The sequence below is a fragment of the Lissotriton vulgaris genome, chromosome 8 (assembly GCF_964263255.1).
Source record: "Lissotriton vulgaris chromosome 8, aLisVul1.2, whole genome shotgun sequence".
Classification (NCBI taxonomy): domain Eukaryota; kingdom Metazoa; phylum Chordata; class Amphibia; order Caudata; family Salamandridae; genus Lissotriton; species Lissotriton vulgaris.
In genome coordinates, this window is record NC_141696.1 from 438,937,315 (window position 1) to 438,953,474 (window position 16,160).

Genomic DNA, 16,160 nt, shown 5'->3' on the forward strand with positions numbered 1-16,160 from the left:
TGTTGGAGGAATGTATACCATAGCATAGTGCCCAACAGCTGTAGACGCAATTTTTCCAAGGAATACCTCAAATAAATCCATTTACAGAGTGATTTATGTAACACCTACTGAATGCATATGGACTATTTATCTTACAAATTTTATATAGCGCGAACTCGAGCTGAAGGTGTCAAGAGCGTTTTACATGAGGACCAGTTGCATTACATAAATGAAATTCGCCGCAGGTGTAAGTGAGTTTCACTGGTGGAACCAGCTTGTAGTCCTCGGGCTGTAGTAGAGTCAAACAAGCCACAGAAGGAAATTCCAGGTGACTACCGCCGAGGAGCGCTACAGGCAGCGACTAATGGTGGCTGTCGCAGACTCCCGGTCACCTCCACGAGTCTCACAACTGTACATTTGCCAAATATATAACACGTGTGTGCACTGTTGTAAAACGTAGTTGCGCTGTGCAGTACTGTCCCAATGCATGATCCCGCCTCAGCTTGATATATATATATATATATGTAGGCGAGTGATTGTGACGTAAGAGCGTTGCTGTAGACTATGGAACTGGGGACCCAGGTTCGAGTCTCTCGGTGTAGGAAAAACAGCCTGTGAGTCTGTGCATAGTCACTTAATACTGTACCTAAACATAAACAAGCACTGTAAAAACAAACAAGCACCGTTTGTTTAATGCTAAACTCCGGCAACAACATGGAAGGTTTGGAGTGCGGGACCGGGCGGTATGGAGAAGCCCGCTGTTGTTAAAAGTGAAAGTGTGCTGCAACTAAAAACAAGTCTGTGGCGGAACAGGGTGGAGGGGAGCAGCTGTTCCGCCACAGACTTGTTTTTAGTTGCAGCACACTTTCACTTTTAACAACAGCGGGCTTCTCCATACCGCCCGGTCCCGCACTCCAAACCTTCCATGTTGTTGCCGGAGTTTAGCATTAAACAAACGGTGCTTGTGCATCCGTCCTGTGCAGCCTTCAGAAACTAGCATGGTAAAGAGAAGTCCAAGAGGCTTTTAGCATGCTTCAATAGCTAGTAAGAGGTGCATTTATTCAAAAATAAAGGACATCACACAAATGCGCTATTGATATAATTTCACTCACCAGTTGACGAAAAGCGAGCTGAGGAGAGCTGGGGTGCCGTGCAAAGTGTCGGGCCTCGCATAGGATTCTTAAAGGCGCACTACAGTAGAGTTTTTACAGTACTACTATTAAAAAATATGAATGGATTGCATGTACTGTATTGAATGCAAGACCGCTGCTGTGTCTGCTTCTTTCAGTGCCCGGACCATGCACTGAATAGGATAATATCTATAAATGCCCAGATACAACTTAAAAGAAAAACAAGAGCGCGCTCGAGAAGTCTTAGGGGGCAGGAGAAATGTGGGGGTTGTGAGGGTGTGGGGTTGTGATGGATACCTATGAAAATTCAGCTGACCGTCAGTCACCCATTATTGCTTTGGTCATGTTTTTCCGCAACTAATATCAGTACTTCCGGGCACAAGATGCTGCATGCCATCATTTGGAAGTGTAACAAGACCCGGGATGCGAGCGTTGTCGGCCGACTGGGGTCTGGAGCGGAGTACTCAGGTTTGAGTCTCGGCGCCGACTCAGCAAATAGATAAGTGGTGGTGAAGTGATTGGTGTGTAAACATGGTCACAACAATGCACTGGTAGGCGGCTGCCAAAGAGTTTGGAGTGCACTGGACGTTGCTGGTGCGTATATCAATCATAGACCTGGTAATAAAAATAAATTGTGTAGTCCTCTCAAACCCTGCCCTTGTCACACCATTCTGGCAGAGATGGGGAGATAGGCGGTAACTGCGTGACCTTTCAGAGTGCGTTGGCACCGAGCAGAGGTGGCCAAGCCAAGGGTCTGGCAGGGATCGAGAGCTGAGCTAAAACATAATTGCTTTTGGAATCGAAAATAAACATGTGATATTCAAATTGCATTGGGTGGTTACGGCTGCGGGTAACGGTGACTAGACGCTACAATGGCCTCTCGCTGATTTAAGAATGGCCTCCTATATATGAAGCTTCAATAATAGTTCTAATACGTGGTTCTAGTCCTGCATGGCTTGAGATATGTTCCAATGCAAGGATACCTACCAAATGATGGGCCTTTATGTGACTCGCCGCAGACTCAAGGCATATTTATTTACTTAACAAAACAAAATGATGCCGTCGGAAATCTAAACCGCAGACAGTTCACGCCAGATACAACTTAAAAGAAAAACAAGCACGCACTCGAGAAGTCTTAGGGGGGAGGAGAAATGCGGGGGTTGTGGCATTGCTGTGGGGAGGGGGGAAGGGAAGTGTAAGAAGACCCGGGATGCGAGCGTTGTCGGCCGACTGGGGTCTGGAGTGGAGTACCCAGGTTTGAGCCTCGGCGCCGACTCAACAAATAGATAAGTGGTGGTGAAGTGAATGGTGTGTAAACACGGTATCAACAATGCACTGGTAGGCGGCTGCCAAAGAGTTTGGAGTGAGCTGGACGTTGCTGGTGCGTATATCAATCATAGACCTGGTAATAACAAGAAATACACTATAATGGCAATGTGTCGTAATGCGAAAAGATGAGGCTGAACTACCCGATAAAACAAATATCAACACTTCGAAAACTAGCATACTGGCGCCTGATTAAAAGTACACTGGGGAGAGGAGCGACGCGAGACACAGAGACAAAGTGAAAGCACAAAAGTACACTGGGAGGGGGGAGGAGAAACACGAGACACGGCCTGGCGACCGTGAAAGTGAAAGTACGGCCGGTCGGCCGTGAATAATTAGGGGAGGAGAAATGCCTGAGGGCAGAGCCCACGCTGGGAGAAGCTGTAGGAGGAAAGCAGATGGCTTTGATGCGTGCACGCGCTTATCACAGGCACTGCATCAAATCGCCAGTTTAGTTAAACTCTGGATAAGCCCCTATATCTCTCGCCAGCTCGAATGCGCAAGCGCATCGGCAGGCGAGACCTTAAAAAGTGATATCGAAAGTCACCAAAATGGTCTCATTAATTGAGGACAAAGCCACCCTAGCAAAGAGAGCGCACGGATGGGTGGTGTTGAAATGCTACACAGCTCTCAAACCACAACAGTACTTAATAACGGGTCTCACACAGACAACAAAAAACAAGTTTCTAAACATGCGCCTTGGGAACATACCAATAATGTCTCACCTAGTACCCTGGAAAAGGGAAAACACAGCAAATCATTGCCGACTCTGCTTCTCTGGGAAAGAGGACCTCATACACATCATTTGCATCTGCACAAACCTTCTGGACATAAGGCGTTCTCTGCTTCGGGCCCTATGGAAACAGAAGGGTATAAGAAGCTGCAATGCACTGGTAGGCGGCTGCCAAAGAGTTTGGAGTGAGCTGGACGTTGCTGGTGCGTATATCAATCATAGACCTGGTAATAACAAGAAATACACTATAATGGCAATGTGTCGTAATGCGAAAAGATGAGGCTGAACTACCCGATAAAACAAATATCAACACTTCGAAAACTAGCATACTGGCGCCTGATTAAAAGTACACTGGGGGGAGGAGCGACGCGAGACACAGAGACAAAGTGAAAGCACAAAAGTACACTGGGAGGGGGGAGGAGAAACACGAGACACGGCCTGGCGACCGTGAAAGTGAAAGTACGGCCGGTCGGCCGTGAATAATTAGGGGAGGAGAAATGCCTGAGGGCAGAGCCCACGCTGGGAGAAGCTGTAGGAGGAAAGCAGATGGCTTTGATGCGTGCACGCGCTTATCACAGGCACTGCATCAAATCGCCAGTTTAGTTAAACTCTGGATAAGCCCCTATATCTCTCGCCAGCTCGAATGCGCAAGCGCATCGGCAGGCGAGACCTTAAAAAGTGATATCGAAAGTCACCAAAATGGTCTCATTAATTGAGGACAAAGCCACCCTAGCAAAGAGAGCGCACGGATGGGTGGTGTTGAAATGCTACACAGCTCTCAAACCACAACAGTACTTAATAACGGGTCTCACACAGACAACAAAAAACAAGTTTCTAAACATGCGCCTTGGGAACATACCAATAATGTCTCACCTAGTACCCTGGAAAAGGGAAAACACAGCAAATCATTGCCGACTCTGCTTCTCTGGGAAAGAGGACCTCATACACATCATTTGCATCTGCACAAACCTTCTGGACATAAGGCGTTCTCTGCTTCGGGCCCTATGGAAACAGAAGGGTATAAGAAGCTGCAGACAGGCCGTGATGCTTTATTTTAACCCCGTAGAAACCCAGCTAAACTGCAGAACAACAACATTTTTTGACATAGTAGCCAGCAGACTAAAAGAAAGAGCCACAGGACTTACCGGAAGCACTAACCAAACCAAAATAACTCCATGCACCTTGTCCCCCTAACCCTAATGGACTGCATTTTACACATATTGTGTCTTTTAAGATTTTAAAAATGTGTGTCTACCCGCTCCTTTTAAGCTTTATCTTTTTCTACTGACTTCCTTTTATAAAATTGTACATTTTAAAATTGTGAGTTTTTATTAACTGTACAATAAACAAATCTAATCTAACCCTGACCCCCAACAGATGGGGAATTGACATTACATACTCCATCTCAAAAACTGAAATTGAATATTTGGATCTAACGATTTACATAGAGAAAAACAAATTGTACACCAAAATACACAGAAAAACCCACCTCTGCCAACTCAATTTTACATGCGACAAGCATTCATCCAAGTCATACTATCACTAATATTCCAGCAGGAGAATATCGCCGTGCTCGCATGAATTGCAGCTCGAATGATGAATATACGATGAACTCCAATAAAAGAACCCAACGTCTGAAACAACGAGGATACAAAGATCAAGTCCTTAACAAAGCTCAGAAACGCTTTGCTGATACCCAACGACATCTGCTGCTGCATAACAACCGTGTTAGAGACCGTAAATCAGTGATCCACTTCACCACACAATTTATCAATGGACACCAACATATTCGGAAAACCCGCAACCAGCACTGGCAACTTTTGAAAGAAAATCCAACTGTATCCAATGCTCTTCATGACAAACCACAGCTCAATTTTTCCAGAAGTAAAAACTTGAGGGACATCCTCTGTCCATCTTTTCCATATGCACATAATAAATGATTTCATCAACTGCGAAAGCACGAACGTGATCCATCTCATCTCTTGCTCTTTTGAACAACATTACATTGGGAGCACCATCCGATCATTGAAAATCCGCATTCAAGAACACTATCGAAACATTCACAAATCAGATACCAGGCAACCCTTGATGGATCACTTTCTAACACACCATTACCACCAACATACTTTCTCTTTCATTGGCCTAAAAAAACTGAAACATCATAAACGAGGTGGTAACTTAGAACTACGCCTCCGCAAAGAGGAAAGTGCTTTGATCATAGGCCTTGAACCTGTAGAAAAGAGACTTAACAAAGAACATGAGTGGCATCATTGGCTCTAAAAGACTACATGGTCCATATATCTGATGAGGCCCCATTCTCTGATATGATATCACTGAGGAGAAGAGTTGACGAACTAACATCTGTCAATTGATTCAATAGGCGTCCACTTTGTGGGGTATGACATACTAGATGTCATTTTCCTACAATTGACATTAGAAATCCTTTTTATAAAATCCGTCTTAAAATTTTTTTTGCCCTGCACACCTAAATTTAATACCTGGCATGACTCTTCCACTAGCACACACAACGGGTCTGGTGTCAGAAGCATTTTAGACTCTGAATTAGGTACGGCTCAATATTACATTGGCTATTTCCCTTGCACAGCATGTTATTACAGAGGAACGATTTATTATCGGCGACCTGTTACTCGCCCCAATAGGCCTTCAAATTTCGAGGAATTGATATTTTAGACATACCCGACATGTATTCCCTCATTTTTTCTTTATATCACATTCAACGGAATATTAAAACCAGATGGTAGAGTTTTATTGTTATACTAGTACCTACTTTGTACTACGTCCAATTAAAATCATATCCGTTTTTTTTTTTTGCATTACCAGTATCAGTTCCTCCTGTGGTGTATGATGACTGTTTTAAAGTTATAATTCTTACGGCTAATAAACTTCGTCCTCCTTTCTCTGCCCAGTCTACCTTCCTTGGCCATACTCTTTAGTGCCAGGCTTCTGATGTATTTTTCAGTAAACTCATGAGTTTATTACATTGCCAGTATTAATTTGTTGCATATCTGTATTTCAATCTTGCCTGTATATTATTACTATTATACCTGTTTTCATGACTTTTTGACTTCCTCCTAATCCTTTTATAGTTAGTACATTATTGTTTTTAGACCCACTCCAATATGGCCATTGTCTGATTCTTTTTTTTAATTTTTTTATTTTTATTAAACCTTTGTTATGCAGCATGTAATTACAATTACGGGTCTACAACCAACCTGGCCGGCCTCGAAATCTGTTTGTAGCAATTACGGCCATCAAGAATTACCTCAGTATTCCACCTCACATCATATTGCATACAATACAAAAAGCACTTCAGCTGGACGCGCCCACCGAGGTAAAGGATCAGTGAAGGTTCATTTTAAAATATATAATGAGAAGGATCATATGGCATACAATCAACCTAAGGGCATAGGGTGGGCAATGCACACATCAGGATGTCAGCAGAGCTAGTAACCGTTGTCGACTTGTCGGTGCTACAGTACACATATCGGAATGAAGGAATAAGCAATCACAGTTCGCACGAGTCATCGCCCACCCCATGAACGCAAGACCCCCTTAAGAAAATACCACTATACCAAAACACAGATACGACAAGAGGCGTAATACTGAACCTCCTTAATGACCCAAGAGAAAGGGAAGGAATAAGAGGACGAAGAAGGATAAGTGAGTGAAGGAAAAAAAGGACCCATAGAAACTAAAAAAGAGGACAAGAAAACAAAAAAGGGAAGGACCCCTCCCCTACCCCCCACCCTGCACCCCTGCAGAGGCTATGGCTTACCCCCTCCCCCCCCCCCAGCAGAGTGCCTTTCGCCCCATAAAGAATACCCGAAATATAGTTACAGGAAAGGGAGAAGAAACCCTTTAGGCTGAAGTATCCCAAAGTGTTACTCAAGAGAGAGAAAGAGAGAGGAAGGAACAAAAAGGCCGTAGAAATGAAAACACCCCCGGACAAGAGCCCCCCCCAACCCCCCACCCTGCACCCCTGCAGATGGCTACAGCCTAAACTTTAGCAGCGTGCCTGTCGCCCCAAAAATAAAGAAACCCCTCCCAAAGGTAGAAAATCCCCCCCGCCCAGCCCGAAGGCCAGCAAGGAAAGAATGCGGAGGAGGGTCATTCTGTGTGTCCCCCGGTCCCCCCCCCCCCCCCCCACGTACGCCATGATTGTACAAAAAGCAGGGCCAATTCGTGGAAGATATACACAGAGTAGTATACAGACAAATCGTAGGAGTCCTGGTCACCAGCGTGAGCCCCGTAACAAACACAGTTCTGCCAGCCAGCCGTCAGATATCAGTCCCGGTTCAGCAAACAGTTTTCAACCCTGTCCCAGTCTATCCGGCCCCTCCTTGTGCGTAAGCTGAGCAAGCAGTATTTGATAACATACATTAAAGCCCGGTCTTACGGCAAAACGAAGTCGTTCCAACCCCCATTCAGTTTCAAACAATCGAGAACCAACCGTCACTGTCTTGCTAGGCTCGAGCCATATCGTTGGTGTCCCTTCACAGCTCCTGCGGCCAAAGTGTGGGCTACAAAGTATCGAGAAAAGACGCACTGCTACTGTTCGTGGCAATCGCAACGGTCGGGGTTTCTGAGGAGCTGTCCGGTAGTAGTCGTTCGTCCGGGTAGCAGGACACGGCCAAGTAGAGTCGTCCGCACCGCACCTCGGGTCAGTCGGTATCTCGGAAGAAGACGGGACACTCCTCGCTGGGGAAGGTGCAACGCCAGCATCATGCCACCGCAGGCAGCGCAATTCTCTTTGTCCCAAGGAGGAGGAAATGGCGTCCACCCTCTTCTCCAAAGCCCAGGCGCCACCATTGAGAGCCACGTGAAGGGAACCCAGTGATGCCATGAGATCGTTCAAGTCGGGCTCCTTTCCAGATGCGTGCGGGGCAACACCACAATCTACAACACTCTCCCTCCCAGGCGGGGGTACCTGATGTAGGGCACCTTCCCCCGGCATAGCTGACCTGACGCTGTTCAGCCCCGTGATGATCCGGTATGGGTCAATGAAATAATAACGTGGAAAGGCCCGATATGGCCCGGAACAGTCAGTGCCAGGGACAGTGGGCTTCACAACTGGCAGTGCAGGTCGGAGCCCCTGCTGTAGATAACAGGGTTCCGTATCTCAGTGTAGGCTGTCCACAAGTCCCGGTAGGGAATCGAAACAATGGCCGCACTCGACAACAAAGAAGGGCAGGGCGATCACAGCTGTCCCCAAAGCTGCGGCGCTGCGCGGCTCACAATGTCATTCCTCGATGCAGGCTGGACGAATGCCCTATGAGGCGACCGTGTGGAGTCTCAATTAAGGCCGATTAATCCTGCCACCTGCTCACGGCCGAGATAGTCCCGCTGGTGGTTGGCCTCGCTGCGCACTCGGGCCCCGGTCCTCCAAAGGCCGGAGAGGCCGAGGGGAGAGTTCTGCATTTCTACCGCAGGTCGGGATCACCGGAGCATATCGCCGGTGTCCCCTGCACTTCATCTCCACGAATCTGCGGCGTCCGCTCAGGATGGGTATCAGGATATCTGCGTGCTGGGAGAGGGCACCCGGAGCCGGGAGCCTAAGCAGCCGCTGCGATCGCCATCTTGGCTCCTCCCCCCCATTGTCTGATTCTTATTTGCCGCCTATAGTCCTTCTTTTACCTCTGTTACGCCAATGAACTGACGTCTTTTTATACCTATCGGCCGTCCGACCGTAGGTGCTCACTAGTTTTCCTATCTCATTTGCACGATTATTATATATATATTTAAAGAGCGCCAAATATGCCTGAGTAAATTAACAATATAGAAACTTTTTCCATAATCCCCCCTTCTGGTTGTGTCGAGCATTCTTTTCTGGGTCAAATCGGCCTCCTGGAAGTGGCGGTTTCCTGTTGCTGTTACACCGCGGAAGCACTACAAACAACCAGGTACGGTCAGAACGCTATCTAAAAAGAGTCTGCAACGCAATGCAACAATGCACCCGCAGAACAGAACAAATAAATCACAGGACATTCTAACCCCATTCGGACCAACAGAGCACATGGCTTAAAACCCCATGGCCAGAACTTATTTTCGGTCATCTACCCCCCCAACCTCTCACCTAAAGCGAAAAGAAACTTTAAACACAGGCTGATTAGACAGCACCAAGAAACACTAATTGCAGACATATACCAATGCTGCATAAAAGTCATGCAGAAAATGGACCTTATTTTCCACTCTCAGATTCCACCTCCACATCTCTAAAACAATTAGCACCCCCCACAGCTGCAAACTAACGTTCATAGTTCCTAACCTCCCTCCACACACGCAACAGCAACACCTGTGAGACCATTTACAGCAATGGAACAGTCCTGATCCAAGCCAACAATGACAACCTGGATGCATTCGACTCACTCTTCCCCATGCTACGCATCGCCTTCACTCACATATCCCACTCCCACTCAAAAGTAACCTTAACCCGAGCCAGCCGTCCCTGGAAAACTATCAAAACAACCCCTCGACTCAAACCCATCACTCCGACCTATCTCCACCCAGCCTCACCATCCCATCCAACCCCCCCCCCCCCAATTCATCCATATTAAACATGCCTAACACAAGGCTTGCACAAGATGATACATTACAGCCCTTATACTGTTGCCCCCTCTCCCTATACCGCCCATTCAGCAACCAACGAAACCGGCACGCAGACATCAGCTCCAAAGCCGCTCCCAGCATCTAAACAAATGAAAGTGCCACACAATAACCCAAACAACCTTTCACAACCCACCACGACGATTTTCCCCAGCCACTAAAAGTTCTGGGAGCCTCACCCGCACTGATAAGCTCTCCCCATCCCCGAACCCAACCAAGCACCCCACCTCCCATAGATGACCAGACTCAGGACACACCAAGACCAAACACTCCCAACTCCTCCCTCCATGAGTTCAGCCCAAAGATTGACACGACTGGAATACCAGCTAGAAGTAGTCATACAGGGTATTATTAAAATCCTATCTACCCAACCCATTTCCACCACCCAATGCCCACCCCCTACACACAGAGAAACTACCAACAAACACACAGACCACCAGACGGCGCAACGACTCAGATGGAAGACAACAACCTTTAGAATCCAACCTCATAGACCCAAAAGGACGAGCGATGTGATGTGCAGCTAAGAGGCGAAGAATCTCGCCGAATCCTATGAAGCTGCTCCAACGGGCGCCCCCAGTTCTGTGATACAAGTAATCACTGGATTTGGTAGAGAACATACTGCACCGAGAACAGTGAGACCCCCAGCTCACCTCACCAACATTCCTATGACTATGATCCAAGTAATCACTGGACTTAGTAGAGAACATATCACGCCGAGAACAGTGAGACCTCCAGTGCACCGCGCCAATATTCCTACAATGAGAGGGCGACTAACTGCATGCTCATAAACTGCAGTTCTGCGAACAAACACTCAACTGAACTGGCAGAAACCATCCTAACACACAACATTGGCATCACGTTCATCACAGAAACTTGGTTAAACAAATCCTCACCCCCATCTTCGATTTGCTAGTACTGCCGGGGTTCTCAATCATCAACAAGGACAGAAAAAAACAGCGAGGTGGGGGGACCACTATCATACATAAAAAGAACATCTCTATAACAGAAAGGGACTCCTTCAAATACAATACTTTGGAATACCTAACCACCACCATCAAGACCACGGACAACAAAATGCTTCACTGTCACCTCCCCTGCCACCCATCAGGCAACATCCGTGGCCACCGATGCTAAGAAATCTCGCCGGGAGGTGGTCTGAAGTAAGAGTTCCTTCGCTCGCCAACTTAACGTTGGCGAGCGGAAGTAAAGAAAAAACTCTGCTACGTTCCACCGAGTTTCTTGGAACTCGGTATGGGAAAACCTCTGCAAACTCCGCAAGCAGAGAACATTTCACGCTCAGGCCTAATTCGACTTGTGTATTTCACATTACCTGAAAACTGTCAGTCGGATTTGGATAAAATTGGGCAGGAATTGAAGATTTTGGTGTGCAGATGATTTTTCTGAGGTTGCTTCTAAAAGGGTGAGTATTTTAAGAGTTATTAGCATTTTAAATTCAGTGATATCTGTTAGCATAGTAGTTTCGAGGTACTACCATGCTACATAGTGATCACAAGTCATTATCTGATTGGGTAATAACTGTTTTTACAAAAATCGAAGGCAGCCATGTTGTTTTAAGGTGACTTTGCCAGTGTCCTACCTTACAGCCTTAATTATAGGTAAGTGTTAGGTTTCATATGTTTTCCCTACCCAGTATCACTTAATTTAAGTGGTAATAGGTAGAGAAATATAGTTATATCTGTATATTTAAAACAATACTACATAGTACCGCAATACTCTGTAAGGATTGAAAAAAACACCATAATACACAATATTGCACAAATATAGTGTATTATCCTGTCTTTACAATTTTTTCCATATTAAATTATGTAAAAAAAATCGATGCATTACCGCAGTAATACCTAAAATTTACCACGTTACTTTAAGAAATAACCTAAAAAATATATACATTTGGTAATAAAACAGGGTGTGTGCAATGTACTACCAGAATACTGCATAAACCTGATAAATAGATATATAGAAAATCATACAAAAATTTCCATACCTATTTTCATTTAAGAAATGGTAATAGGTTGGGAACAACAATAAAACCTACTACTTACCTATGTTTTTAGGCCCTAAGCCTAAGCAATTCAAAAGTCTACTAAAAGGATTATTGCTGCTTTTGAATTTTTTAAAGGCACACATTAGCCAATTATACATTAGCTTGTTATCCTTATGTACCACCGTATCCCACTAATTTACCGCCGTATACCATGGCACATTGTATCACTAGGGGACAAATTTGGGATTCTATTGTGTTACCCTTGCGTTATACACAGTGTTGCAAGGGCAGCTCAATACTTATGTAGCATATAAAAGACTGTGCAAAGCCACCATACATTGCACAACTTTGCTTGGTGCATGTGCAAAATGCAATGCAGCGTAAGTCGCAGCCTTGCATTACTCTGCACACCATAATCTACAGTCCTCCAAAATGTCAACTACATGTGTACCCCTCTACACTGTATGGCATTACACTATACATCACTCGACTTTTGCTATTCCACTGTATGCCACTGCATTGTACATCACTCCACAGTACTCAACTCCACTGTACGCTTTTTCACTCTACGTTGGACCAGTGTACACTATTCCAGTATATGACGCTCTACTCTACGGCACTCCACTCTGCGCTATTTGATTGTATGGCACTGCAGTACACGCTACTCCACTGTACAGGACTTAATTTTTACTCCATTCCATTCTATGCTATTTCATTGGACGACACTCTGCTATATGCTATTCCCCTCTGCCCCACTCCACTGCAGTATTTGCTCTCCATTGTACGCAATGCCACTGGATGCAATCCACTGTACCCAGCTCCACTGTATGCTACTCGACTATATGCTATTCCACTGTACACTACTTCATTGTACGCCACAGCACTCTATGCTATTCCACTGTGTGGCATTCCACTGTATGCTACTCTAATGTACACCAAACCACTCTACGACACTCCATTCTACTCTATTCCGTTGGAGGGCATCTCCTTTGTTTACCACTCCACTATATGGTATTCCAGCTTACCACACGCCACTGTACACCACTCCACTGTTCGCTACTCCACTCTAAAACACTCCACTGTACGCTATTTGACTTTCTGCCAATCCACTCTTGTACACTCCAGTGTAAAATATTATACTGTACGGTAATCTACTGTATGCTATTCTACTGTATGCTACTCCACTGTACAGTACTCCACTTTACACCACTACAGTGTATTGCACTGCACTGTATGACACTCTGCTTCCCTTTCTAGAACTATGGGATGTCCCACGTTCACAGATCCACAGGACCTGTTATCCAATATGACAATTCTGCATGTGTGTGAGTCTAGGGCGATCTAGTCCGGATTTGGCAGCGATATGCAGCTGGTATTCGATATGCTACTTGTACATAGACAATCAAAAACCATTCAAGAAACATAGAGTACTTCTTATATAGGGTGACACTAATATAAACTAATACGAATGCAAATTAAATTCTGGTAGAAAAAAGTACAAGTTTATTCTTTTAGTACAAATAAAAATGTGTTGTGATATTAAAAACAGCAGTAAAAACAAGCATGAATATCAATAAACATAATATTGTACATATAAGTTCAATAGATAATTAAAAAATCAAATACATAACATCAAGAATCGAAGATTTAAGTCGACGCAGCATTTCGGTTTTCCTTATAAGACACCTTCTTCAGGACCGATTCTAAAAGGTTATTTAAAAACACTTTTTATTGATTTGTACATTATACACAATTAAAAACTTTATTACTATTCCTACTCATTAGCTATATGTCACCCTAGACTTATACAGTTATACAATTTTAATGGAAGACATGATTTTGTTTTAGTCAACACGTTTTCTTAGGACCATAGTGTTTGGATCCATATTTGTACAAGTTATACACATCAAAAAACTGCCATCATGCAGAACTTTTTACACTTCGATTTTTCATCAAGACGAGAGCACGGAGGAGCAGGGAGGCCGAACTTTGACTAAAGATATCCTCTTCTACCCACCAAGATAAGAATTGAATGACTAAATTTCATCAAAGAAAGATACTAAGAGACTCACCTGATATCAAAGCAGGTTTAAAGACCTAAAGAAGCTACTCCCTTGATCAACGGTGGCCCCTCCGTGCGCATAGAAGATCTTATTTTTTGATCTTTAAGCTCAAGAGATATTAAACTCCTGAGAAGTTCACAACACTTTGGAAAGCAATTGAAACGCTCTTCCCACTTGAAATACAGATACGGAGTCAAATGTTGTAAATGTCCTGAAGAAGGTGTCAAGATTGACAAGCACCGAAAGGCTGCGTCAACTGTTTCTACTTTGACTGTACATATATTCACTGTATTGCCATTGCTCGGTGGTTTTTTTAAAATTGGTTTTTTTATTATGTTTTAGATTGTAACCCAGCCGGGAGGTAAAGAATAAATTTCATGATTTTTTAATTTGAAAAAAAATTGGTTGCCTGGTGTATCTACTAGTTGTTTCATTTTAATTGACTTTACTTTAGTTGTTTACTCTGCCTTGCTCGTGTTACCAAATTGTATTATGAAAAGATGTGTAGAATTTTTCCCTAGTTAGACCCCTTCTATGAGTGATGGCTCAGCAATCCTAGTCTGCTACGTTTAAGACAGGGACTCCAAATCTTTCTCTGCCTCAATATCCTACCACCAGAACTTTTTTAATGTGTGAGTGGCCAGATAGTGAGCCAATCAGAGCAATGCTCTATGATTCCAAGAAGGACAGTGAGCTGTCCAGAGACTTCGACAAGCGATAAACGTCCTGATTCAGGAAAAGCCCCCTGACCTTTTTGCATGGTACCAACAGATATCTCTTCTTAATGTAGAAACTAACAGGCATATGCATCAAAGTAAATACCGGGAGCAAAGGGGCAGATTCTCAGAATCTGCCCCTTTGCTCCCGGTATTTTTGCATTTGGGATGCATCATCCCAAATGCAAAAATCGCAATTTAAGGAATCTCTAAATTGAGACTCCTTAAATTGCGATTGCATTTAAGGAATCCTAAATTGAGATTCCTTATATGCAATGCATGAAAGTCAAAAAAATAGCGAAATCGCTAATAGAAGTAGCAAATTACCATGAAGTTGAACTTCATGGTAATTTGCTAAAACTTTGAAAAAAGCACTTTTGTGCATTTTTCAAAGTTTCATGTTGCACACACATGCCCTTAGGGCATGTGTGTGTGCAACATATGTGCAGAGATCGATTTCAGGGGTGCAACAAATGTGTCATTTTGACACCCTTGAAATTGCATGAGCAATTTGCGAGTACCTACTGGTACTCGTAAATTGCTCATGCAATCTGCAATTCATTCCTATGGGCCTGCAGGCCCATAGGAATGAATGAGACAGCATTCCTTAATTGCGACTAGCAATTTGCAAGTAGCAATTAAGGAATGTTTCGGAATCGCTATTTTAATGGCAATTCCTACATGCATAGGCTTTTACTATTCCTAAATAGCGATTCCTAAAAAATCGCTATTTAGGAATAGTAAAAGGCTACGTTGATGCATCTGCCAGTTTAGTGTTTGCCAAGGTCTTAGCGAATCGCCTGATGCAAGGGATTCACACTGTTATAGCCCCAAACCAATGGCGCTTCATGCCCTATAGGTCCACAAAGCACAACCTAAAGCCACTATATAGGTGTTTGGCACCTTAACCCCTTCGCTGTGGCGGCTATTCCGCCGCAGCGCTAAGGGGGCGGGGCGGCCGCGCGGCGGTTTCGTGCTTGTGACGGAACCGACCCGTCACGGCTCGCGGGTGAGCTGTGCTTGTGACGGAACGGTTCCGTCACGAACCCGCCCGCCCATTATTTCGTCAACGCAGGCGCGGCGAGCGGGCCATGACGGAACCGTTCCGTCACAAGCACAGCTCACCCGAGGCTTGTGACGGAACGGTTCCGTCACAAGCATGCAAGGGGTTAAAGGAGAATTCGGGAACAAGCAGTACTCCTATCTTTGGATGGCCAAAATCAGTTTCAATCCATTTATCAGCCTTAATCCTTGAATTAATGGGACCAGTTGTCGATTGCATGGTGATCCAATGGATATGCCTTTTCATATGCAATTGTTTAAACATAGAATGTGAAATCTCAATTAGTTTGTTATTGGAGATCCAGAAAATGTATAAAATAAAAACACTTTTGTTACTTTTAAATCTGAAGTTTTCTAAACTAGAAATATGATATTATGCATTTGCTGCTGTTTTTTACCTACTGTTGTATGAGTACTAGTATATGCGTAGTTTTGTGTGATTAATTTGCAACTGGCTCACTCTTCAAAATTAAAATAAATGTATGAAATCTTTGTGGCAGAGTAATGTTGTCCTAAACAAAG

The 16,160-nt window shown here is 44.4% G+C and overlaps 1 protein-coding gene across 3 annotated transcripts in view; it reads left to right on the top strand.

The window, feature by feature from the left end:
* The window catches only part of TSGA10 (testis specific 10), a 454,368-nt gene that overhangs the window by 436,475 nt on the left and 1,733 nt on the right, over nt 1–16,160 (top strand). The window lies entirely within an intron of this gene.